Source organism: Panthera uncia (genome assembly GCF_023721935.1).
Source record: "Panthera uncia isolate 11264 chromosome B3 unlocalized genomic scaffold, Puncia_PCG_1.0 HiC_scaffold_1, whole genome shotgun sequence".
NCBI classification, from domain to species: domain Eukaryota; kingdom Metazoa; phylum Chordata; class Mammalia; order Carnivora; family Felidae; genus Panthera; species Panthera uncia.
Window position 1 is genome coordinate 100,147,223 of NW_026057582.1, and position 25,548 is coordinate 100,172,770.

Here is a 25,548-nt window from a genome sequence, read left to right on the forward strand (position 1 = left end):
GGAGTAGGGAAATAAAGGGCCACGTGTGCCAAATTAGGGAGTTTAAGCTTTGTTATGGTGAGTGTGGAAGACCCACAGGGAACATAAAGAGAGAAACATGACTTGTCTGAAGAGGTCACTCTGGCCACAGAGTAGCAGAGAATAGACTAGAAGCTGAGGGGACTAGCGGTAGAAAGGCCAGTTACCTAAAAGGCCCATAATGAGGGCACAGACTCCATCCCACTGTGCCTGGGAAGAAAGGGGGAGGACTCAAGAACTATTTAAAAAGAAAAATCAACAGAATTTGGAGAATGGTTGGATGTAGGAAAGTGAAGCAAACAGAGAAATCAACATGAATACTACTTTGAGTAACTGGACTAATAAGACTGTGGTTTTGTCAAAATAGTCAATTTCGGTAAAAATAAGATCTCCTTACATTGAAAATGAGATTTCTGATTTACTATAAAACCCATTTGATACTCCTGTGAATTTGGAGTTCACGGGTTAGGTAGTACCTCTTCTTTATGGATGGTAGTTGAGGCTCAGAGAGACGAATGCTTGCCTCAGTTCCTGCCAACAGCTAGAAGAGAGAAGAGTTAGGAGTTAGCCCCATTAACCCAGGGTTGACAAGTAAGTCTCAAGTTGTGTGCCAACTGGTAATAACTACCTGAAGCACTGTGTTGAGATTCTGATATTGAGTTACGGCCTTGGAAATCTAGATACTCTAACAAACTGTCCATGTCTGCCATGACATCGGGAAAGGAGACTGGCAGTATGTCAGATATTGGCCAGCCCTGCATCAGACTACGGAGACTCATTAGAATTGGAGATGGGTGCCTGGGTGGCTCAGTTGGTTAAGCGTCCGACTTTGGCTCAGGTCATGATCTCCCAGTCTGTGAGTTCAGGCCCTATGTCAGGTTCTGTGCTGAGAGGTCAGAGGCTGGAGCCTGCTTCAGAGTGTGTCTCCCGCTCTCTGCCCCTCCCCCGCTCATACCCTATTTCTCTTTCTCTCAAAAATAAAAATAAAACATTTTTAAAAAGTAGAATTGGAGAGAACAAGAAGACAAATTTGCTTGGATCTAGCAAACAGCTCCTAAACGATGCCCTCCCTGGGTACAGACCATACATTGTACCAACTGACAAAAACTGATAGCAGCAAGATGCTAAGTCCTTCCACTACCGCCCCATTTTATCACTCTCAAATGGGAGATTCCGTTTTTCCAGACGATCACAGTCCTCTTCTAACATTTCAAGTGCCAAAAGTGTAACCCCACTGCCATGCTTCCCCTGAAGTTTCAGGCGATGCAACATTTTCTTTTTGCCCATCAGAAGTCTTTTTCCTAGAGAACAAAAAAGACTTCTGCTCTTTATCTGTTTAAAAAAAGAGAGCATGTTTCAAAGGGACACATGCACCCCCATGTTTATAGCAACACTATCAACAATAGCCAAAGTATGGAAAGAGCCCAAATGTCCATAGATGGATGAATGGATAAAGAAGATGTGGTGTATATGTATGTGTGTGTGTGTGTGTGTGTGTGTATCCAACTACATGGATGGAACTGGAGGGTATTACACTAAGTGAAATTAGTCAGTCAGAGAAAGACAAAAATCATATGACTTCACTCATGTGAGGACTTTAAGAGACAAAACAGATGAACATAAGGGAAGGGAAACAAAAATAATATAAAAGCAGGGAGGTGGACAAAACAGAAGAGACTCATAAATATGAAGAACAAACAGGGCTACTGGAGGGGTTGTAGGAGGGGGGATGGGCTAAATGGGTAGGGGGCACTAAGGAATCTACTCCTGAAATCATTGTTACACTATACGCTAATTTGGATGTAAATTAAAAAAGAGAGAGAGAGAGAGAGCATGAATACCCCAATCTCAGAATCATTGAAAGGATTAAATAATATATGGACCTGCATGGCATACGGCAATCATTCTATAAATGCTTTAAAACTCTTATTTATCCAGTAAACTGATGGGATTAAGGGAGGCAGCATTTTGGTCAAACAGGCTTTTGGTGCCCTTAAATTCCTAACTTGGCTTAGGGACAGACTTTCAGCCTCAAGTGACAAATGTTTCTATTTCCATTTATGTCAGACAAAATGAATGCAAATTATTTACAAGTGGTGCCGAACGTTCTAAGTCAAAGATCACAATAGAAGTTGTTCCTAAGTCCAACCATCATACTCTAAGGCAATTCAATCAACTCAACAAAATCAGTAATAAAAGTTCCTTCTAACCTAAAATTCCTTGAGTCCAGGAGTTGTTTTCTTTTCTCAAAAAAGCAAAACATTCTCATGAGCAACATGCAGAAGTCGGAGACTGAGCCTAACTGTAGTTAAGAGTTCAGACGGTACAATCAAACAGACATGTGTTTGAATTCTAGCTCTTCCATTTACTTGCTGTGTGGACTTGGGAAAGTTACTTGATGGCTCACAGTCTCAGTTTTCTCATCTGTAAAATGGGTAATGTCTACTTTAGAGGGTTTGATCAAACTAAAATGAAGTAATGTATGTAAAGCACTTAGCAAAGTGCCTGGTACATAGTGGGTGCTACAAAATGCCGTTATTTTATGTGATGGATTAAAGTGATATAAAAAAAAATCATGAAGTCTACCAACCCACTGACTAGCATCAGTTGATATTACCTTGCCCTTCCAATGCAGGTTCCCAATTATAATACTTTCTGTCTTCCCAGAATAGAAAGTGTAAAGAAGTCTGTACTTTGAAAAATAAATTCTACTTGGTCAATCTATGTATTTGATTATGTGTATAATAAATATCAAAGTGATGAATAAAAATTCTGACTGAGTACCCAAACATCTTGGTATTGTGTAAGTATTACTGAGAGGTACTTCATAATTATCTTTTAAATTATTTTATGACGGTCATTATTTTCCACATAAAAGAAGAAATTAAAGTTCTCATCTGACACTGAAAAGCCCATTCAGTCACAGCAATTAAGAAAGCAACAAACATCATGATTTTTCAAGGTCTTGGTACATACTTAGTAAAGTATGTATGTATGTATGTATAATTTATCACCTCTCTAAAGAAATGTGATTGGACAAAGAGATTCCATTCAGAGTCAAAATCACCACAATCAAGAGCCAGTAGCCTCAGCTCACCCCACAACCAGATGGGTGAGAGATCAGAGAGCCAATATTTGGAAAAAAGCTGGGTTCTCCAGTCCATATCAGAAATGCCCAGTTAGGTAAAGAATCCTTTCTAGAAGAAAAGAAGCCACTTTCTGAAAGCCTCAGGCAGTTGCTCATAGCTGAAGAAAACATTACCAATGTCCTCTGGGCTATTTATCTTTATTGGCACTATTTTTACAGGCAAATGAGAGGAACTACTTGTTCCCATATAGAACCCAGTTACTAAAGGTTTCAGAAACCCTCTCCCTGCCACTATTAAAATCACCACACACACACACACAAGCACATGTGCACAAAAAAATCACAGCTCTGGGATTCTTAATTGTGACTCTACTGTGCAGCAATACCGTATGTGGAATTCTTGTTACAATCAACTTTTTCTTGAGAACCCATTGCTAGACACCCAAGTAGGAAGCATTTTCCCCCTCCCCACTCCATTCAGCTATCAAAAAATCCATTAGACAACCTTCTCCCCCACAACAAAAGGGCTTCCAGGATGTTTCACAAGCTCTTCTCTGTGGGTTTGAAATTATACACAGCAGTGCCAAAGGTAAGGCATTTCTAGAGGTTTTTTTTTCTTTTCTTTTCTTTTTTTATTACAGTTCTGGGTGTTATTTTTTTTCCTGCTCCCTCTCCCTCTTGTGGTATATATTTGTGGCCTACAGCAATCACTTTAGACTTTTTAGACACGTCCGGATAGAGATAGATGACACAAGTGATCTACTTATCTTCCTTTCCCATCACCAATAAAAGTGACAGCCCGCCTAATTAGGCCTAATAAAGCAGCCACAGAAAGAGTGGCACAGCAGCGATCTAAAGAGAGATGGCGCTGACCCGGAGATACAGGTGCTGCCTTAAGGCATTGCTGCTATTACTTTATCTCCAATACATTACAGTTCTGCTCATGCCATATTCAAATGCAAGTAGCATGTTTTTCTCCTCAATTCTTAGATCAAGAACAAAAAAAAAATCCCATCTAATCAAAAAAGGCACTGACAATTTTTCAGCCCCACATTAAAAGCAAAGAGTCATTCAGAACAGTGCACTCCATATTCTATTTTATAATATCACTTTAAGCTATTGCTTTGAATCTCAGACATTTCTTTGTTAAGAAGGAAAATCAAAAATTCATCAGAAGAAGTTCTTTCTTCCTCCCTCTCTTTTTTTTTTCTTCCAGGGCTAGCATGGGGTTTGGAGCTGGAACCAACATTTGTAGAAGTTAGGGGTCCTTAAGCAATTATTGGCGATGAGAGTTTGACACGCTTGAGAGTTGTCAACAACTGACTTTAAACAAAGTGGGAGGAAAGAGAAATAAACGGTGCTCTCAGCAAAATTAATATACAGGCCTGCAAATTAATGATGTCGTGTATTTTTTAAACAAGGGAAAAATATCCAAACTTTGCATGAAACAGCATTTTAAGTACATCTTTGCAAAAATTATCAGATTGTCAAAGGGCATCAAAGTGAATTGAGTCTGCAACTATTCATAATATTTCCACATATGCTAAATGCAAAATTTATCTTACTTTGTTCGCCTGTTCTGTAGCAATTATTTAAAGCTATTAGAAAAGGAAAAACGTCCTTGATTTGAAGTGCCGGTGCTTGTTCCACAGCATTTATTACAAGAAACATAACCCCCTACTTTGCCGTCATGTGCGTGCATGCGCATGTGTGTGCATGTGTACATACACACACACACACACACACACACACACCACGCAATCTAATGACCACATGCTACTCAGCCCTATGCATTCTATCTCACTTTCTTTAACTTATTCCTGCAAATAACCCATCCATTCACACGGATTTGATTGCTACATGTATGAAAATAAGTTTCTCCAATCTCTACTTGCAACTATTAGTTCTAACAGTTCGGTATCCAAAGTGAAACCCATGGTCTTCTTCCCACCCTTGCCCAATCTGAACCCTCTTAAAACATTTCTCCTCTCCAACATTCCCCCATTACCAATGGTAGGTACAGCTCCCTGTTGATAAGTTGTAATCCATCTCAACTCCTCTTTCTCCTTTGTGCTTTACAAGATGAGGGTGATGTTACCAGTCATAACCATCAACCAGTTGTAACACCTGCCAGGTGTTCTGCAAGATGACACAGATGTTGCATTTAGTGGTGAATTTAGTATCTATCAATTCTGTGGAATAGGCGTATTTTGTCCACGTTTCAACCAGTGAAGGAACTTTGAGAAGTAATGTATTTTCTACAAGGTTATATAGCCAGTAAGTGGCAGAACTGGAATTCATACCCGCTGATTATCATAGCAAACCTATTACAAAAAAAGAGAGAGGGGGAGGATCTTTGGAATTAATAGCCAATTGTCTCATTTCATTGTGTCCATCCTCACAATTATTTATCCTGAACACTTCTCTGAATACTGGAATGGGCCTTTAAGCCAAGTTTTTCATCTCTAGGGTCCATCCAAATCTATCATATCATAAAAGCAATCCCTATTTCCTCACATACAAAAATTCCTGGATCTGCCCCCCATCAAGCTGGGTAACACTGGGACACTCACTTACCCAACCCAAGTCCCAGTTTCCTATTACACAAATGAGGATTTATGATGTGCTCAGCTTGGAGGGTCCTTGTCAGGATCAGTGAGGCTGCATGGGAAGGGACCGCCACAATACCTGCCAACCAGCAAGCCCAATTACTAGCAATTTCTATTATTATTATTCCTTTCTGTAATATCATTCCTTACAACTCCGTGGAAGCACAGCTTAAGAGCCCTCTTGGGAGGTCAAGTGTCAAAGTAGGGAAAAACTGGGCTCAGAATTTCACAGATCTCACCTGGATTCTGAAGGTTGCCATTTATTACCTTGTGACATTGGACAAATCACTCACCTCTCTAGCGCTCGGGTGTATCAACAGCAAAACGGGTATGATAGCGCTGACTGCTCAGTATTGGTGAAAGTTCTAAATGTGATAACAGTGAGCTCCTAGTAATGTGCCTGACATACAAACGATCTCATTTAACCAGAAAGAAGAGGAGAAGCTGTTGTAATATTTACTGTATCGCATGCCAGGCATGAGCTAAGTACTTCACATACATTCTCTGGTCTAACCCCTATAACCACCCTATGAGGTCACTCCCCAAATCTCTGTTTTTTAGATGAGAAAACTGAACCTTAGAAAAAATCACGTAACTCCCCCAGATTACAAAGCTAGTTGGTAGCTGGGCTGAAATTGTAACCCGAGCTGCCTCTCTCCAGAAACTGCATTCTAAATCTTCTTAGGTAAGTAGTCCCTGTTTCCTCCCTCCATGAAGACCTCACTGACTAACAGTCACACTCCATCTCCCGTCGACCAGGAACACACACACACACATGCACTCACATGTGAAGTTCAATAATAGGCAAAACCAAACTACATCTAAAGATATGAGAACTGTGGTTGCCTTTAGGAAGGGTTCAGGGACTCACTGGGAAGGATATAAGAGAACTTGCGGTGCTAGAAATTCTGTATATATCTTAGAGTGTTGGTTACAGAGGTATCAAAATTCATCAAATTGTACACCTCAGAATTGAGCATTTTAATGGATATAAACTACTACTTCAATTAAAAAAGATAAAATGAGATAAATTATGTAAAACTATCAAGTGTCAAGCACACAATTCATGGCACTAAATATTTCACATGTTCAGTAACTATGTAATAACAGTGCCCAACAAATGCCAAACACTGTGGTTGGGGATGGAAATAGCATGCTGGTCAATCATTACTATCATCCATGTGGTATCCACAACTCTTACTATTTAATAGTGTGACTGGGCACAGAATAGTAACTCACTGAGAGAAAGCACAAAGTAAAGAACCTGAGGCTGAAAGCTGGCTGTGTCCATGGGTACCAGGGAGTAAAAGACACACCATGGGAATGGTGCCATCAGAAAGGCAGAACTCAGAATGAAAGGATAATCACAGAAAACAGAGGGGAGTCCAGGTAAGCCTTAGCAACAGAAAGGATGAAGGAGTAGGCCCTGAAGGCAGGCAGAGAACACCAATGTGTGCCAGTGATGGCTTACAGACAGTCCCTGAGCAAGTACAAGGGCCTTATCATATAGTAGGCACCCATTCACCCAAACCATGGGACAAGGTGAGATACTGGCAATGAGACTGGTCCAAGCAGCACTAACTTAGTGCTGGTTGATGCTGAATTGAACTAGGAGTCCATGTTCACCTCCTCTGTTCAGGACTGTCTCCAGAGGCAGGAGTAAGAAATGAATGACAAAGGACTCTAAGTATGGAGAGGGAAGAGATATGGGGTCAATGTAAAGCAGATCTCAACATACACATTTCCCAGGCTTTGAGAGTAAACAAATGATCTGCAAGCAGGACCACTGGCCAATAACACGTATACTGAGATAGACCATGGAATTCTATGGGAATGGTAGTGCCTCCTGGGACTTGCACAGGGCTCCTGACATATATCTTCTGTGTTCAAACTAAAAACAGTCATTTGGGACTCAGATGGGATCTGAGTTTAAAATCAGCTCTGCCACTTACTGTCTGACTTGACCTTGTGGGTCTTAGGGTTCTCCTCAGTAAAATGGAGATGATAATGGTACCTGCCACTTAAGTCTATTAAGAAGATTCAATGAGATAATGTTTGTAAAATTCCTAACAGTGACACACAGTAAGTGTCCAACAATGGAAAGCACCGTTATTACGAGTTGAGAGACAATACAAGGCAGAGTAGCCAGCACACAATGGGGTTGTGCTTTAGTATCACGTGAAACATAAATGCCCAACAACACTATGGTTGTCGCTCATATTATTTCATTCATGCCTTCCATACATATGACCAATAGGAGAATTTCCATTCTGTAAGAGTAAAAGCTGGTTTATTTTGCATTCTAATAGTAGAAATCTCTAGCCTACAAAATTCCCAAATTTACCATAATCAGTGTCCATAATGATAGACTTACACCCTAGAAAATTTTGATGTGCCTGAGCCTAAACAGAATTTCCTAGCATCTTTTGCTGCAATCTCACTATTCTTTGTGAATTTGCAATACATCTTGGTCTCAAAATAAGAACCCCATCCCCTGATCATTCAAGATATCTCCATCATATGAAGAAGACAATCGCAGATGGCTCATATTTTCATCATCAGGTGATATTATTTTAACATGACTTAGTTGTTCATCAGCTCTGGTTCCTATCAACAAGAAAATTCTGAGGAAGATGGGAAACCAAGCTCGGATACATAAAATTGCTTTGTTTAATCTGTAGTGATGATGCTGTTTCATATGTCTTATTCCCAAGATATATTGAGTCTCAGGTTAAAAGTTGGTGGCCTACCCATTCCTTCTTAAGTGCAGTCAATGGAAATTAGTTTACCAAGAGGTTTCAAATTTTTCAAGCTTCCACATAAACATTTTGATGTATTTTCTATCATTCCACAACTAGATTAAAATGTAACAAGTAAGGGGTCTGTTACCCCTCCCAAGTTTGTACCAATTAAGAAACAATATGAAAAAAAGAAATTTTGGGCTGCACAATCCAGGGGTCACCTCACACACTACACATATGCTGTGCATATTGTCATCTCTTACACACTTACAGTAGCTAGTGCTCTTCACACAATAAGCTTTCCATAAAAGCATTTGAACAATAAAAATAATGCATTGTATAGCAAAAATAGAGAGCACTAAAATTACAATTCTCCTATTGAATAAAACAGAGGCAGGACTTCCTTTGTGGCTATTGGAAGTCCAGTATGGATGAAGGTCAGGTCAGAATATTAGAATTAATTATTTTTTCATCCTTTTTTTGCCACCCATTCCCTACTATTGGTTTAGCATCTTTTCGATACCTCAATGACTCAAAGGTCAAATGACACCTTCCCAGATATATTTTCAGCTTCTACAATAAGGTTTCTAAACACACATGTCACTTAAGGAGTCTAATAAATTCATTGTTTTTTGTTTTTTTTTTTTCAGTTTGATGATCTTAGGCAGAAGCAATTAGAGAGCTGTTTTAGTATTTGGTTTAGTTCAAATGTGTGGGCATGCTTTGAGTTCTGAAAACCCTTTGTAGTAACTCTGGGGAAGAATCCTTCAGGCCACTCAGAGGCTTAACTTGCAAATGACTGGGTTGTCCTTTAACCTTGGCTACCAAAAATGGCCTACTCCACAAGTACATTAAGTACAGGACCAATTTGGTTGAAGAACTAAGTACAGTAAGTAGTACTGCTTTTCATTACTGGTTGGATTCTACTGTGATTGGCAACAGGCTTTTGCATTTCCTACCCTTGGCTTTCCACTCCTTCTTGTGAATACACCTCTTTAGGTAACTGGTCAGAAGAGCAATTGCAAAGAAATACCCCTGCTAACAAAACACATGTGGCCATTGCTGGCTCTGCATTGCTCTATCTCAGGATCAACTGGTAACAAACTGAACGAAAGCCTTTAACCCTTAATAAAAAGAAATAATGTGCTTTCCTATGTAGGAATGTGCACATACCCACACACACAAAAGGGACATTCATCGTCATCTTTTTAAAGAAAGATAACGAAAGCTATGGCAAGAAAACAAAAACAACTTCACCTGAAAAGAGGGAGAGGAACTTCAGGCAAGCCTTTCTTATTTTGAAGGTCACGTACTTAGACATTCCAGGTTCCAGAACTGTTTAGTGAACCCCAGAGTAACATGGGAAATAGGCAGTCCTGGGGTTTAATTCATTGAGCGATTTTACATTGAGAACATCTTCCATATCACAAAAAGCAGGTTTCATCCAGAGTATCATACTCCCTGCCCCGACTTTCCAACACCAATATCACTTCTTACCAGGGGCAGCAGGGGGAGTAGGGGGGATTGCCTTTTAAATATTGACTTTATCAGTCACTGCCAAGGTCGGCCAGTCAGCCATGAATCACATTTGTTGCTGCCATCTTATACAGATCTGGAATTAAGCTCCTTGCCAAGAAGCATCTCCAGGGCAAAGCTGCATTAACTATCCTGAGCTGAGATTCTAGGCATCTGAACCAGGAATGCAGGAAACAATTGCCTCCTTCAGTGTAGGAGTCACACCATTCAATCTCCTAATGACACGTCTCAATGACACCTCAAACCTCTACATTCTGAGTTCCTACCCTTCAAGCCAACCGTGCCTTGTGAACCTAATCATCACCATCATCATCACTAACAATTAATTTAACACTTACTACATGCCAGGCACTGTTCTAAATTATTTTACATCTATCACTACCACTACTACCACTAATACTTAGCATCTATTACTTGTCAGACACTGTTTCTCAAGAATTGTACACATGTAATCCTCACAATACCCCTAAGAAATAGGTACTATTATTATCCCTGTTTCACAGATGAGGAAACTGCAGCACAGAGCTGTTAAGTAACTTATGTGAAGACACATTTAGGAAATGAAGGAGCTAACCCTCTAACACAGGCTGCCTGACTCTAGAACCTGCTGTTTACCCATGCCCTTGGATGTCATGGGAAAGACAGACCTGTAATAACCAGTCCTAAGTCCAGGTTCCTTTAGAAAGGAATCCAGAAAGGGTTTCTGAGACCTAGTCTACCTTCTTGGAGAAAGTGACTATTGGATTGAGTCTTGAAGAATCAGGAGGAGTAAGTCAGGAAGGAAAGAAAGGAAGACCTCCCTGATAAGGGGAACAGTACAGACACAGACTTGGAGTGGGAAGAGAAAATGGTTTATTCAGGGAACTCCAGGCAATTCTATAATGTTACAGCAAAGGATGCCGAAGGGAAGGATTAAGAGATAAGAGTGAAAGGTGCTAAACACCGTTCACATGGGCACTGCTTCTCATCTAAAGTCAGACCAACCCTGAGAACGGCAGCCTCGAAAGGGTATCAAGACAAGAAAGAGAAACTAGTTAGGGAGCTATCAGCATAATCCAAGTGAGAAATGATGAAAATTTGAACTAACACAATGTCAATAATTATAAACAAAGGAAAAACAGCCAGTCATGAACATTTTGATACTGCTTTAATAAAAGAATACCTGCATAGACATGGAATCTCCAAAGTTCTTTTCCCTTCAAGGACCTGACTGTAGTTAACCTATTCTCCATGGACCTCATAAGTATACTGTCATATCTTAAAATCAAACATAAATGAGCTCACCATTTCAAGTTTCAGTGCACTAAAACTCAACTGCTTAGCTTTTTCATTGTTTAATAAGATTTAATTAGCCAAAATATTAACAGTCAATGTCTTATAAAAATATCTTTATCATCCTCTTCCTCATCTGCATCATCCTCTTTCACATGAGCAACTTTACTATAGCAATTTAAAGAATGTCTCTATCATGTCTCACTTTGGGCCATCGTTCTTAAAATAATGTCTATAACCTACCAGGAAGCCACAGTCTGGCTGACCTCTTATAACATCTGGACAGGTAAGTGACACCACCCCTGGCTCACATGAGACATTCCAAGGTTTAATGAAAAGAATCAGTGAGTGGATGACACCTACGAATAACTTTCATTCAGTATTTCACAAACCTACATGTTAACCCATCACATTCTCACAGAAGTCTATGCCATTTTAACTCTTTTGCTTGGCAAGGTGTCTTAAGGGATGTCTTTACTATAAAAACAGTGGTTTAGGTGATTCAGTTGATGGTGGACCATAGACCAAAAGAGTTTAAGAAACACTGCTAAGGAACTTGGAGATTTCACAAGAAGTGAACACAAGAAGCTGGACTGGGAATCATTTGAAACAGTCAATAACTCAAAAATACTCCACTGGCCATTAGGATTTTAAAAGAGATTGGAAGAGATTAGCCCAGAAAGCCGAAGAGATTTACCTAAGCTCACACAGCCAATCAATGGCAAATCTGAGACCAGGATGAACATAATTCTGAATTCTTGTATCTGTCTTCTTTTCATTATTCCACGCTGCCTGGTCACTTTGTATGAAAATATTACTAAAATATAACTTGAAACTTGACGGGATACAACCCAAGGATACAAAAATAACACTGAGATGGTAAGCAAGCCTTGGAAATCCTAATGTTTAGCCCTATTTTGCCACTTGCTAGTTGTGTGGGCACTTAATTATTTTGTCTCAGGTTTCCTGTTTGTTAAAGGTAGTAAATTCACCAGTTCTGCATCTCACTGTCCATGAGACTTGATAGGGATACTATGAATAGATTTCTATTCATAGAGAAGAAACTATCTCAAGTACTGGTCTCCAGCTCAACCTAAAACCTGTTTTCCCTCTTTCCTTTCATAACCAAATTCCTCAGAAGAATCTGTACCCACAGTTCCCACAGGCTGTGGGTCAGAAAGGGCTGCACCAATTCTTAGCTGTGTGACCTGGGGCAAGTGACTTGACCTACCCACACCCTGATTTTCTCATGTGTAAAATGGAGCTATTAATAGCTCCATCTCTGAATATCTGGAAGGTTTAAATGAGATAATCAAGGTAAAGTACATAGGCATTCATTCAACAAATATTTATTCAGCACCTGTTATGTACTAGGCAGCGTTCTCAGCACTGGTGATACAACAATGAACCAAAATAAATACATGTGAGCTCTCATTTCCATGAAGTCGGAGAATTCTACTTTTGAGAGTTTTCTTGCACCTCCCTGCTCCCTTTTGGATGCTTACAATTAGGTGAACAGGGCATGCCTCTTTGCCTTAGAACTTGCAGGAGCTGAGCACTAAACTGTAGATGAAACTACCGTGAAAAGTAAAAAAATCAACACAAATCGAAGGGATTTTGAGTAGTACACCTCAAGCATAAGCAAAGACTTGGCAAACCAATCCTAATAAGGCCTTTCTTCCTTGGGATACTGGAAATCTATGATGAATTGGAATCTTCCTCAGGTACCCAGTTAAGAAACCAGAGTGTTACCTCAGTAAATTACTGCACTTTCTATCTGCATCTTTAGGCTACAGAATCTGCAAATATGTTGAAAGTGAAATCTCCTGCAGCAGAATTTCCTTAACCTTCCCCGGGCTCTGTCTTCTCCCACAGACCGCTGCTCACTTTCTTTCTTTCTTTCTTTTCTTTTTTTTTTCTTCCTTCCTTCCTTCCTTTCCTTCTTTCTTTCTTTCTTTTTTCTTTCTTTCTCTCTCTCTCTCTCTCTCTTTTTTTAATTCAAGTTAGTTAACATACAGTGTAGTCTTGACTTCAGGAGTAGAACTCAGCGATTCATCTCTTACATAGGACACCCAGGGCTCATCCCAAAAAGTGCCCTCCTTAATGCCCTCCACTCATTTAGCCCATCCCCCACCCACCCAACTCCCCTCCAGCAACCCTCAGTTTGTTCGTTGTATTTTAAAATCTCTTATGGTTTGCCTCCCTCTTTGTTTTGATCTTATTTTTCCTTCCCTTCCCCTATATACATCTGTGGTGTTTCTTAAATTACACGTACCAGTGAAATTATATATCTTTCTCTGACTGACTTATTTTGCTTAGTATAGTACCCTCCAGTGTCATCTACATTGTTGCAAACGGCAAGATTTCACTCTGTTTCTATGCACATCTCATCACTGCCCTGAGGCCATAAGCTCCTGGAGGCAAGGTGTAGGTCTGGTTCACACTGCCAGACGTTTGCTTTGACACAGAGTAGGCCTGCAAAAAGATGTACTGGTGAACAGTCACCAGGTGTAAGGGAGGGGCCCTTCAGAGGGCAGTGTATCTTGGTGTCCATCCCTTCTACCACGCTTACTACCGTTTTCTTTTAAGCCCATCAGTGTGCTTTATAAGTAAATAGAAAATGCTAACCTTAGCATATTCAAAAGAGCGTTTTAGCATGCAGCAATTAGGTTATCTCTTGGTTATTTATTTCTTCGGCTTGTTATTAGCTCTGCGTGGAATATTATTCTAATTATGTCAGCCCAATCAGCAGTATTGCATGTCCAGGCTCATTTCCATTAGTTTGAGCTTTGTCTTTCACACTGTGATACTAATTCAATGAGACATCAAACATCTAAATCGACCCGGGATGCCGAGGTCAGGCAGTTTTGCCCTTCCACTCTATTAGCACTCGGGTGTAATTGTGTTTGTCACTCCCCACATGACGAATAGTATCAGGGTGACTATTGGAGCACAAATGAGCAATGTGCTAATATATTATTTTGTTCTATAATATCAATATGTGTTTATTCAGTGCTCATGTTAGCCAACTTGAAACGGTCACTTTAATACAGCCACATAAATGGCTATACTCCAGCCAAGCAGTTACTTGGAAAATTTCCTAGACTTTCAATGGAATTTGGTCGAAGAGGGGCAAATAAAAATGGTTGCGGGGAAAAGGAACCATGAAGATCTCAAAATGCAGAGCCTCTTACCAACACCAGCAAGAACTTGGAAACCACAAAAGTAAAAGGTAGAATACAAGAGGTTCTTACCTCTTCAGTGTGCCTTGACAAACTCTTTAGTTCTCTGATATGCTTAAAAAAAAAATCAAGATGCAGCTGATTGTATCTGAAAAAATATATATTTGACCTGTAGTTAGTTCAAATCATTGATCTCTATGGCACTGTATTTGAGAGTGAGGGTAACAGAAGAAATTGGCAAGCAGTAAAAGTAAAACCTTTTGGAAATTTGTTTTTGTTTCCATGATAGGGTAGATACCGGACAACGAATTTTATCCCTTAGACCTCAACAAACCTCTCTGTGCTATGGCCATATAATTTACCCTCATCATTATGAAACAAATTTGAAGAGTAGTATAACATAGTGTGACCCATAGTCTTTTACTTATATTTCACATTATAATATCTAAAAAATGACTAGGGAAACTGGTTTGGCAAGAAGTCTAAGCCAATATGGTACACTACCTGATCAGTAGGCACTGTTGATTTTAAAAACAATTCTATTTCTGGGTCTCACTGCCTTTTCACAGTCAACATAGGGCAGATTTTGTTATTCCCATTTTGTAAAGTGAAAAACCGAGGCCTAGAAAGTTAATGTCCAAGCTCAAGAACCCATAGCTTATCAACAACAAAGCTAGAACACAAATATGAGTTTTCGGCTTCCTACATGTCATGACCTGTCCCCAAACCCCAAGCTGCCTGCCCACATCCCTGAACTGCCAGCCCGAGTTTGGGTCACCCCTGCTCTGGTACCATCTCTTATCCAGGCTCTCCTTCAATCTTGGCTGCCAGCATATTCTATATAGCCTGTGCTTGGCACTCTGCCCAGGTTGACTTATCTATCTTCTCCAAATCATAAACTTCTTGAACTAATGCTTGCATGCGCAAAGATATGCAATGAAAGAAAGTGGGAGGATAAATCATCTCTAACCTCCGCCGACAGGTTCAATGAATTACACCGATGTATGTTAATTGAAAAATCGCTCTTTATAAATATAGATAAACCTAAAAAGACACGATTAAGTGCTTTTTAATAGATTTTTTAAAACTCACCATTGCTTTAAGTGACCCTTAGATGTATTTTTGTTCTATTGATTTTACCATTTTAAATATATATGCATCTTTTAATTTACTCCGAGGAATTAGCTGACTACCTCCCATTTTCTGTTTAGGCCTCAGTGTGCGTACCAGAACTCCCTCTAATGTAGATATCATCAAAATTTAGTGCTTCCACAGTTTAAGAGACACAGTTTTGATAAGTGGTTCACTGTGGGGAGGAGTTGGAACTTTTAATTTTGAAATTACAATTGGACCAAGAAACTGAAATCAAACTAACATATGAGAATTTGGTGCCATTACTAGTCAATGACTTTTCAAGGGATGAGGAGGGGCTTCATATGCTTTAACGTTTTTTTTTTTCACAACATTTCATATTTAGCCATCATGTAATCTGCATAATGAAGAGTTGCAAATCAGACTCTTGTTCTCAAAGATTCAAGTTGAGCAGAAATGCAACTGGAAATAAGAAACCAACTCAAAGGCGAAGAGAAGCCCTCTGAGATGTGGACACAAACCCTTAGAGTTCACAGAACTTTGGAAAGGTGACAGGAGCAGTAATTAAACCACTGGCTTAGATTAGAGGCTGACAACCTTTTAAAAGGGGTGGGCCGAAAAGCTGACCCCTTTCTCTCTGGCATGCTGCTCATGTGCTGACCACAGAACTGCCATCTGCTAATTGGGTGGGAAGGGCTGCTAATCCTACTGGTGGCCCAGCCACCATGTGCATGTTGAAAAACTTCTGGCTTGAGTGCCATCTCAGGCGGTGTTGGGCCAGACTCACCCTCACCTACACTGAGACCCATGATCTACAGAGAAGAATTCATCAGCTCCCCTTCCAACATAATTCTGATAGCATGCAAAGTATTGGTAACATAAAATAATGAGACCAACAGAAAGGGGGGAAAGGCCAATAGATCACATACAAGAAGAATCAGTGATTATGTTCTACCCTTCCTTGCCCTCATCTCAAAAAGAAATCAGGTGGAAGAAATACTGAGTAAGATCCCCTATGGGGGGTGAGGGAAAAGGTGGTGAATCATATCACAGCAGACTGGAAATGAAGGGAAGAAAAAGGGAAACCAGAGTCAACATAATGTATAGAAGCAGCCATTTATTTACGCACTCTTTCCTTTTATAAAAGATGTGTTTCAGCCTCTGGCTGCATGTACATAATAATTAGCACTAATGGGGGCGCCTGGGTGGCTCAGTCGGTTGGGCGGCCGACTTCGGCTCAGGTCACGATCTCGCGGTCCGTGAGTTCGAGCCCCGCGTCGGGCTCTGTGCTGACAGCTCAGAGGCTGGAGCCTGTTTCAGATTCTGTGTCTCCCTCTCTCTGATCCTCCCCCATTGATGCTCTATCTCAAAAATAAACATAAACATTAAAAAAAATTAAAAAAAAATAATTAGCACTAATGAATATAAATGATACTCACAACTCAACCTGTTTACAGAGTCCCCCCATGTCACTCAGGGAAGAACTGAGTTTGGAAATGAGATATATGCTGTGTTCTTGGGCTTGAAGATGACCCAGAGGTTACAGAAAGTGAGGATGATGCAATCAGTTAGCAACTGACAAGGTAAGAAGTTGCCAAATCCAAAGAATTCTGCATTTGCCATTTCAGGCACTATTACAAAGGAGGACACTCTTCTTCACAGACATTTGTCCACAGAGTAACATGTTTATTTCTACATAACCCAGAAACTGAGGCATGCTGATGGTGGAGATTCAGGGAACGTTAAAATCATGAGAGGTATGAGCAAAAGAACAGAGAATATAAAAAAAGATTAAAAGAATTACACTTCCTTAGCTGACTGATACACTGCCTTGTGAGAAAAGGAATAAATTACAGAGCTATTTGGCATTTATATGCCAAACCAAAGAAATGTCCGTAATATAAAGTTTTATTTTTAGACATGCTTGATTATGTATAACACAGCTGAGAACCCCAAAACAAGCTAAGAAGAGCTAAACTGGATGTCTAAAAGTTCCTCTGCAAAGCTCACCTACTTTACAGGATAACCGCTGCGCTTGCCTTTTAATCCTACTTACTCTTACATCCAAACAAAGAAGGTAATCTGGGTTCCTAACTCAGACCATGTTTGAAGTAAAAACCTCAGACATGTGAGAGGTTAATAGCAACAACATAAAGACAATGGCAAGAGGTACTATATGATATGAGAGAGACTGAAATCCCCAGAAATCAGATATAAGGTTTTCTGAAAATAATATCCAGGAGCTATTTAGTGCAAGGGAAAGTATCTTCCTGTAACTCAATAAATATACCCGAGAATTTTACAATACAAAAATGGGCTGGACTATAAATGAAAAGATCACTGATAATTGGTATTCTCTGTTTAAGAAATAAAAAGTACAACACAACTTAGAAAAGATACCCGTCTATAGTTACATATGTACAACAAAGTTTGTGTGTTTCAAAAGGCCAGCCTCAGCTATTTGGAAAATTCACTTATAGAACACCTCATTTTCCTGTGGACCCAGGATCTAATGCTTGGTGTTCTGACTTCCCTAAGAAAGTATTACTCCCTCATGGTTAGATGCAGCTCCTGTTTTTGAGGATACTGCAATCCAGGATATTTTACAAGTAGAAGGGCCCTGTGAGCTCAGTGTTCTGAATGTGCAGAGAAACAAACTCTGCTCTGAGCCTAGAGTAAAACAGGGACATCCCAAGGTTCCAAAATAACTTAAGAACAGAGGTGGGTAGAACCACGTAAATTAAAGGACCCCTGAATCCAAGCCTCCAGCAGTTTCCATGAAATTAAGTACATTGCACAAAGGACAGTGACAAATTTGGCCTCTGCAAGCTGACTGCCTGCCTGGCTCATCCTTCTGAAGGCATCAGAAGGATCCAAGTCAGGTGGCAAGAAGAACCCGGTGAATTGGGAAGTATAAATAACAAGAGGAAGTTAAACTCATTTCACTTGCTAGATCCTACAGCAAACCTTCACATGATTGCCTTTGCCCTCTTTCTCTAAAACTATGTTTCAAGTTTGCTGCATCCGGGAAAACTGCCAGGCTAGCCTCCTTCTAATTATCTGCCAGCCATATGATATTTGCCTGAAGACTCAAGTCTCAATTTCCTCTTCTGAAAAAAAATGGAGCTACTAAGACCTACTTCCTAGGCCAGCTGTGAAATCCAATGAGATAATATGTGAAGACCCTAGCAGAACATCTGACAAATAATTTTTAAAAAATTAAAATAAGTGCTCAGTTAAAGGCAGGTGTTAGTATGTTGCAACAGCAAATATATCTCTACAACTAAGTTGCTGGGTGCCTCTAGGTGAGTCATTTTAGCACAAATGATATATTTAGTTTTGTTACTTTGGCGCTATTTTGGTCTCACCAACCATGAGCTCTTTGGAAACCAGGGCTGGTCTGTGCATATGCCTTTGCATGTGGGTTGAGGTACTCCCCTTTTCTGCCTCTCTTCCCTCACTAGACTGAGGTTTCTTATGAGTATGGTGGGCACAGACCAACTACCGGCAGCTGACTACAGCTAAGCTGATAAATAGTCACTAACACTCTCAGGACTGTTAGAATCACTTACAAGGTAATTTCACATATAGAAATTCATTTGATCCTCCCAATTACCCTGGAAGGTGAGCAGGACACTTACCATTATCCTCATCTTAGAGAAGAGGAGAAAACACAGGCTTGGACAGGTAGAATAACTTGCCTTTCACCTTGAGTGGTGCTGATATAGTTTCAGAATCAGAAGGACCCTTGTCTGGCTCACTGGTTTTCAACAGAGGATACTAATCCTTCCCCCAGATGACCTTTAAAAATATGACTGTGTTACTGGTGGGAGATTCTGCATTGTGTGAATGGAAGTCTCAGTTCTTGGATTCCCTGTCAAAGATTTACATGAGGATCTGCTCTCAAATAAAGATGGACAGAAAGTAGCAAGTGGAAAGCAGTTTATTAAGGACAGTACACTCTCAAAATGGGAGAGCAGGCAGGCCCAGAGGTGGAAACTGCACTGGGGTTAGGGGTATCTTTTCTTGTTATGTTTGCAGAAGTTATGAGTCATAACTAGTGCGGTCTCCAATTGAGGTTGTTTCCAATCATCTAAGGGACTCCTTCTACTGGTCAGGAGGGGGAGTTTTCAGCCCTACAGGTTATTGTGGAAGTGCCATGGCTGTCTTCCCCTAGCGGGGGTGGAGGGGGAGGGGTGGTGTCAAAACCACAATGTAAATATATTATAATGAAGCTACAGGTTATTCTAGGACACAGGCTGGAAAGGAGAGTGCACGCTCTGCACCTGCTGTTCTTGGTCTGATAGCCCCAGAAATCAAAAAGCCACAAAACCACTGTTTACTGCCACCCTTGCCTCCAGCTCATATCTAGCTAACTGCCTACTCTAAGAACTGCTGCCATGCAGTGTTGATTCAATGAAGACTTTCTAAACACATTTCTCTATGATTTCAGTCTCTACAACTACAGTCTCCTTATAGCAACTTGTGTTAGCTCATTGATAGAGAGCATCTCTTTCACAAAGATCAGCAAACTGTGGTCAAATCTGGCCCACAGATACTTTTCATAAGGTCTGCAAGCTAAGGATTTTAAAGGGCCATGAAAATCAAAACAAACAAACAAACAAGAAAATGCACCAGAGAGGTATGTGGCCCGTGAAACCAAAAATATTCACTATGTGCTTATTAAAGAAAATGTTTGCTCGCCCCTGAATCAGATCGTGGTTCTCTCCTGCTTTGGCAGCCAAGGACCTTAGAGGCCAATCTGTGACCCTTGTCCAGCAAATGAACAGAATTTCATGTAATGTAATTGAGTAATCTCACCCTGACCTCCATTTTGCTCTCAAAGGAAATATGTGATGTGACTCTTTTGTGCTCAAGAAATTAGAACTACCACTGATGACCCTAAAACACAAACCATTAGACTCCTCAGTTCCTTTTTTTACCAAGTAATACTTGTAGCAGACATCCACACTTTACCCAGTGCATCTTTCACATGATTTATGCTCATGGGAGCTTCAAAATGTCCTTTTACTACAGTTTCCTTTTGCTAACTTTTTAACTTATACTAAGAGTTTTATCTTGCATCATAATAACCATTCTTGCAATTTACTGAATTCTTTTGAGAACAAATATTTAAGGGCTCTACATTAAACAACTTCCTTAGAATTGCCCAGGTGACACAGAGCAGGCTTGAACCTAGCCCACCTCATTCCATAGCCAAGGCTTCTCACCACTATCCCTAAAATGTCAGAAGGTTCTAAATGAAAACAATTAAAGACTGAACGCTGTTACTTAGTGACCCTCCCCAGTGGTAGCCCATTCTTCTAGTAGGCCTATCCTGAAGCAGCCATCTGGGCTTCCATGGTATACTTCCATGGTATACTGCCATGGAAGGCACATTCACTACGCAAGCATTCTTGAGTTTTGGATGGTTTGGGATCCAGCTACTCAGCATTCCAAAAGAAGAGAAGTGGGACAAAAAACCTATTATGTGGTTCCTAATTATGTGGAAAGAATCACAAGGATTTGGAACCAAATAGCTGGATTTGGGTTCTGCCCTCACTACCCACCACCAATATAACCTTGGACCTGTCATGTCCCATCTCTGACTGTTCCCTTGTTTGTAGAAGGGGCTTATACCTAACTTCACATTTTCCTAGAGCTGTCATGAACTGCATAGGCAAGGGAGGGTAAAGAGCACAAGGTAACTTTTGGAAGCCCTGTACCACCGTAAGAGATTGTTACCACAGCAGCAGGTGTCCTGCAATCCACCAGAGATGCTTTGGAGTTAGAGTAACCATTCTCCCACCACCCCTGCTCAGCTGTTCTAAGAATTTGGACAAGTGGATTTTTTAGGAAAAAAGAGAAGAAGTTCTGTATTTCTTTACTTCATCCCCTGAACTACATGTACCTGCAGGGGCTGGAGGGACCCCTTACTTACAGAAAGGACAGAAGACAATGCATACATACCACAGGCTTTAAATGACACCCTATACCTCCATGGAGAATCTTTTATTTTTTCTTAATGTTTTGTTTATTTTTGAGAGCCACAGACAGAGTATGAGCTGGGGAAGGCCAGAGAGAGAGAGAGAGAGAGAGAGAGAGAGAGAGACAGAGACAGAACCCAAAGTGGGCTCCAGGCTCTGAGCTGTCAGCACAGGACCTGATGCGGAACTCGAACTCATGAAGTGAGAGATCAAAACCTGAGCCAAATTCGGACCCTTAATCGACTGAGCCACCCAGGTACCCCGAGCATCTTTGATTTTAAAGAAACATGGGAACAGCAACAACAAAAAAACCTTACCCATGCTGCCAATTAGATGAGACAGAGGAATCTGGAATATAAAGTGACACCGACCCCACAATGGCTCCAGGGAATGGCCAGGATAACCTTACACATTATCCACTTCAAATTTCCTTGATTATGTCCTGCATATATTATATGTTCCCACACTGAATAAACATATTATTTGTGTGTTTTATTTTCCCTCCCCAAGCTCAGTAATTAAGCCCCTGTGTATTGCATCTATTCACTTGAGAACATGCCTTTCATTTGACAGATCAAAAGATTAAGCATATATTTTTTCTGTTCTCTCAGACCAGCCATTGCCTCTAAGAAGCATTGACTTCCTTCCTTGAAATTGCTATTGTATTGGGTAGTTTTCACAATGGGACTGAAGAACACCTTTCACCCTCAGGGTTGGCCATAGCACAGGCTGGCCCAAAAGAGATGCGTGAAACCACTGGGGCCACAACTGTTGTCAAACAGAAGAGGCTATTTAGTATCACGTCAGGACCGCCACTCAAGCTAAAGGTAAAGTTCTAGCTACCATCAAGGGCTGCACACGGGCATCTACTGGCTCCATGCCCTCTCGCTTTCCTGGAAGCCCTACCTCTCTCACATGATATCAAATACCCTGCATCCCATATTTAAGATTTGCATAAAATTATATGAATTGAAATGAATTGCAGTTGATGGTTAAACATGTTTCATTTTGTAAAAGCTTAATTAAACCTCTATTAATATCAATTTTATAGCTTTAGATTTTTCATTCAGTTAATTTTCTTCCAGAATTCCAACATTTTATTAAGCTCTTGCAAATTTCAAAGCTTCAGGCTCTGGTTTATGGTTCCAGCAGTTATTAAATGTCTTGTCAATTCTCACTGCTTGAGATCTAAGAGAAGGTTATGAAAGAGACATGGAGGGTATGAGTAGGGCCTGGAGTACATGGAATGGAAAGGCAAAGGACTGAAACTCTCAGTTATGACAGTAAACGCCTCACTTCCTATTCTACCAGGACCAAATTTTCCACCAAATATTAGGAAAAAGTGAATTTGAAGTTGTTGCATCTTTTACTATAAGAAGTACCTTATAAATCTTCCCAAATTTGGCAACATGATATAATACTACTGTAAGGAACACTATGCTAGCAGCTAAGACATCCAACTAAAGTTCCAGGCCTAGAGATATCTACTAACTATTTTGTAGCACTGTAGAAATGCCTTGTATCTTGGGCCATATAGATTTTCTGATCCTCATTCGTCAATAAAGCAGGCATAATTCCACCTTATCATCCACAGGCATGATAAGCATGAAATGTTACGAAGTAGGTGAAAGGTCTTTTAAAACTTGAAAGTGGTATAAAATGCAAAAGAATATTACTAGGGAGATCATGATGAGTTAGTCATGCCACATTTCACAGGATATGTAATTTTTAAGAGGGTACGTGTACTCCCTAGCTGACTCATTGTTCCTTGTAGAAACATTTCCCCTGCTCTCTTTTTATAAATTTATTTATTTTTAAATTCAAGTCTGATTGACATAGTGTTATATTAGTTTCAGGTGCACAATAATTCAGTAGTTCTATACCTTTCTCAGTACTCATCAAGGTAAGTGTACTCTTAATCCCTTTTATATATTTCAAACATCCCCCCACCTCCTCTCTGGCAACCACTAGTTTTTTCTCTGTATTTAAGAGTCTCTTCTCATGAAAGAGGAGAGATCACAACCAACACTGCCGAAATACAAACAATAAGAGAATATTATGAGCAATTATGCGCCAATAAAATGGGCAATCTGGAAGAAATGGACAAATTCCTAGAAACATATAAACTACCAAAACTAAAACAAGAAGAAATAGAAAATTTGAACAGACCCATAACCAGTAAAGAAATCAAATTAGTAATCAAAAATCTTCCCAAAAACAGGAGTCCATGGCCAGATGGCTTTCCAGGGGAATTCTACCAAACATTTAAGGAAAAGTTAACACCTATTCTCTTGAAGCTGTTTCAAAAAATAGAAATGGAAGGAAAACTTCCAAACTCTTTCTATGAAGCCAGCATTACCTTGATTCCAAAACCAGACGGAGACCCCACTAAAAAGCAGAACTATAGACCAATTTCCCTGATGAACACGGATGCAAAAATCCTCAACAAGATATTAGCCAAATGGATCCTACAATACATTAAAAAATTATTCACCATGACCAAGTGGGATTTATACCTGGGATGCAGTGCTGGTTCAATACCCGCAAAACAATCAATGTGATTCGTCACATCGATAAAAGAAAGGACGAGAACCACATGATCCTCTCAATAGATGCAGAGAAAGCATTAGACAAAATACAGCATTGTTTCCTGATAAAAACCCTCAAGAAAGGAGGGATAGAAGGATCATACCTCGAGATCATAAAAGCCATATATCAAAGTCCCAATGTTAATATCATCCTCAATGGGGAAAAACTGAGAGCTCTCTCCCTACCGCCAGGAACAAGACAGGGATGTCCACTCTAGCCACTGTTATTCAACACAGTATTGGAAGTCTTAGCCTCAGCAATCAAACAACACAAAGAAATAAAAGACATCCAAATCGGCCAGGAGGAGGTCAAACTTTCACTCTTCGCAGACAACATGGTACTCTATATGGAAAACCAAAAAGATTCCACCAAAAAACTGCTAGAACTGATCCATGAATTCAGCAAAGTTGCAGGATATAAAATCAATGCACAAAAATCGGTTGCATTCTTATATGCAAATAATGAAGCAACACAAAGAGAAATCAAGGAATCCATCCCATTTACAATTGCACCAAAAGCCATAACATACCTAGGAACAAATCTAACAAAAGAGGTTAAAAATCTATACAATGAAAACTACAGAAACTTGTGAAAGAAATTGAAGAAGACACAAAGAAATGGACAAATATTCCATGCTCCTGGATAGGAAGAAGAAATATTGTTAAAATGTCAATACTAGCCAAAGCAATCTACATATTCAATGCAATCCCTATCAAAATAACACCAGCATTCTTCACAGAGCTAGAATGAACAATTCTAAAATTTTTATGGAACCAGAAAAGACCGTGTATAGCCAAAGCAATTTTGAAAAAGAAAACCAAAGCAGGAGGCATCATAATCCCGGACTTCAAGCTGTATTACAAAGCTGTAATCATCAGGGTGCCTAAGATGGCTCAGTCGGTTGGGCGTCTGACTTCAGCTCAGGTCATGATCTCACAGTCCGTGAGTTCGAGCCCTGCGTCGGGCTCTGTGTTGACAGCTCAGAGCCTGGAGCCTGCTTCGGATTCTGTGTCTCCCTCTCTCTGCTCCTCCCCTGCTCATGCTCTGTCTCTCTCTGTCTCAAAAATAAATAAAACATTAAAAAAAATTTTTTTTAATGCAAAGCTGTAATCATCAAGACAGTATAGTACGGACACAAAAACACTCAGATCAATGGAACAGAATAGAGAACCCAGAAATGGACTCACAAATGTATGGCCAACTAATCTTTGACAAAGCAGGAAAGAATATCCGATGGAATAAAGACAGTCTCTTCAGCAAGTGGTGCTGGGAAAACTGGACAGCAACATGCAGAAAAATGAACCTAGACTACTTTCTTACACCATACACAAAAATAAACTCAAAATGGATGAAAGACCTTATGTAAGACAGGAAGCCATCAAAATCCTCGAAGAGAAAGCAGGCAAAAACCTCTCTGACCTCAGCCGCAGCACT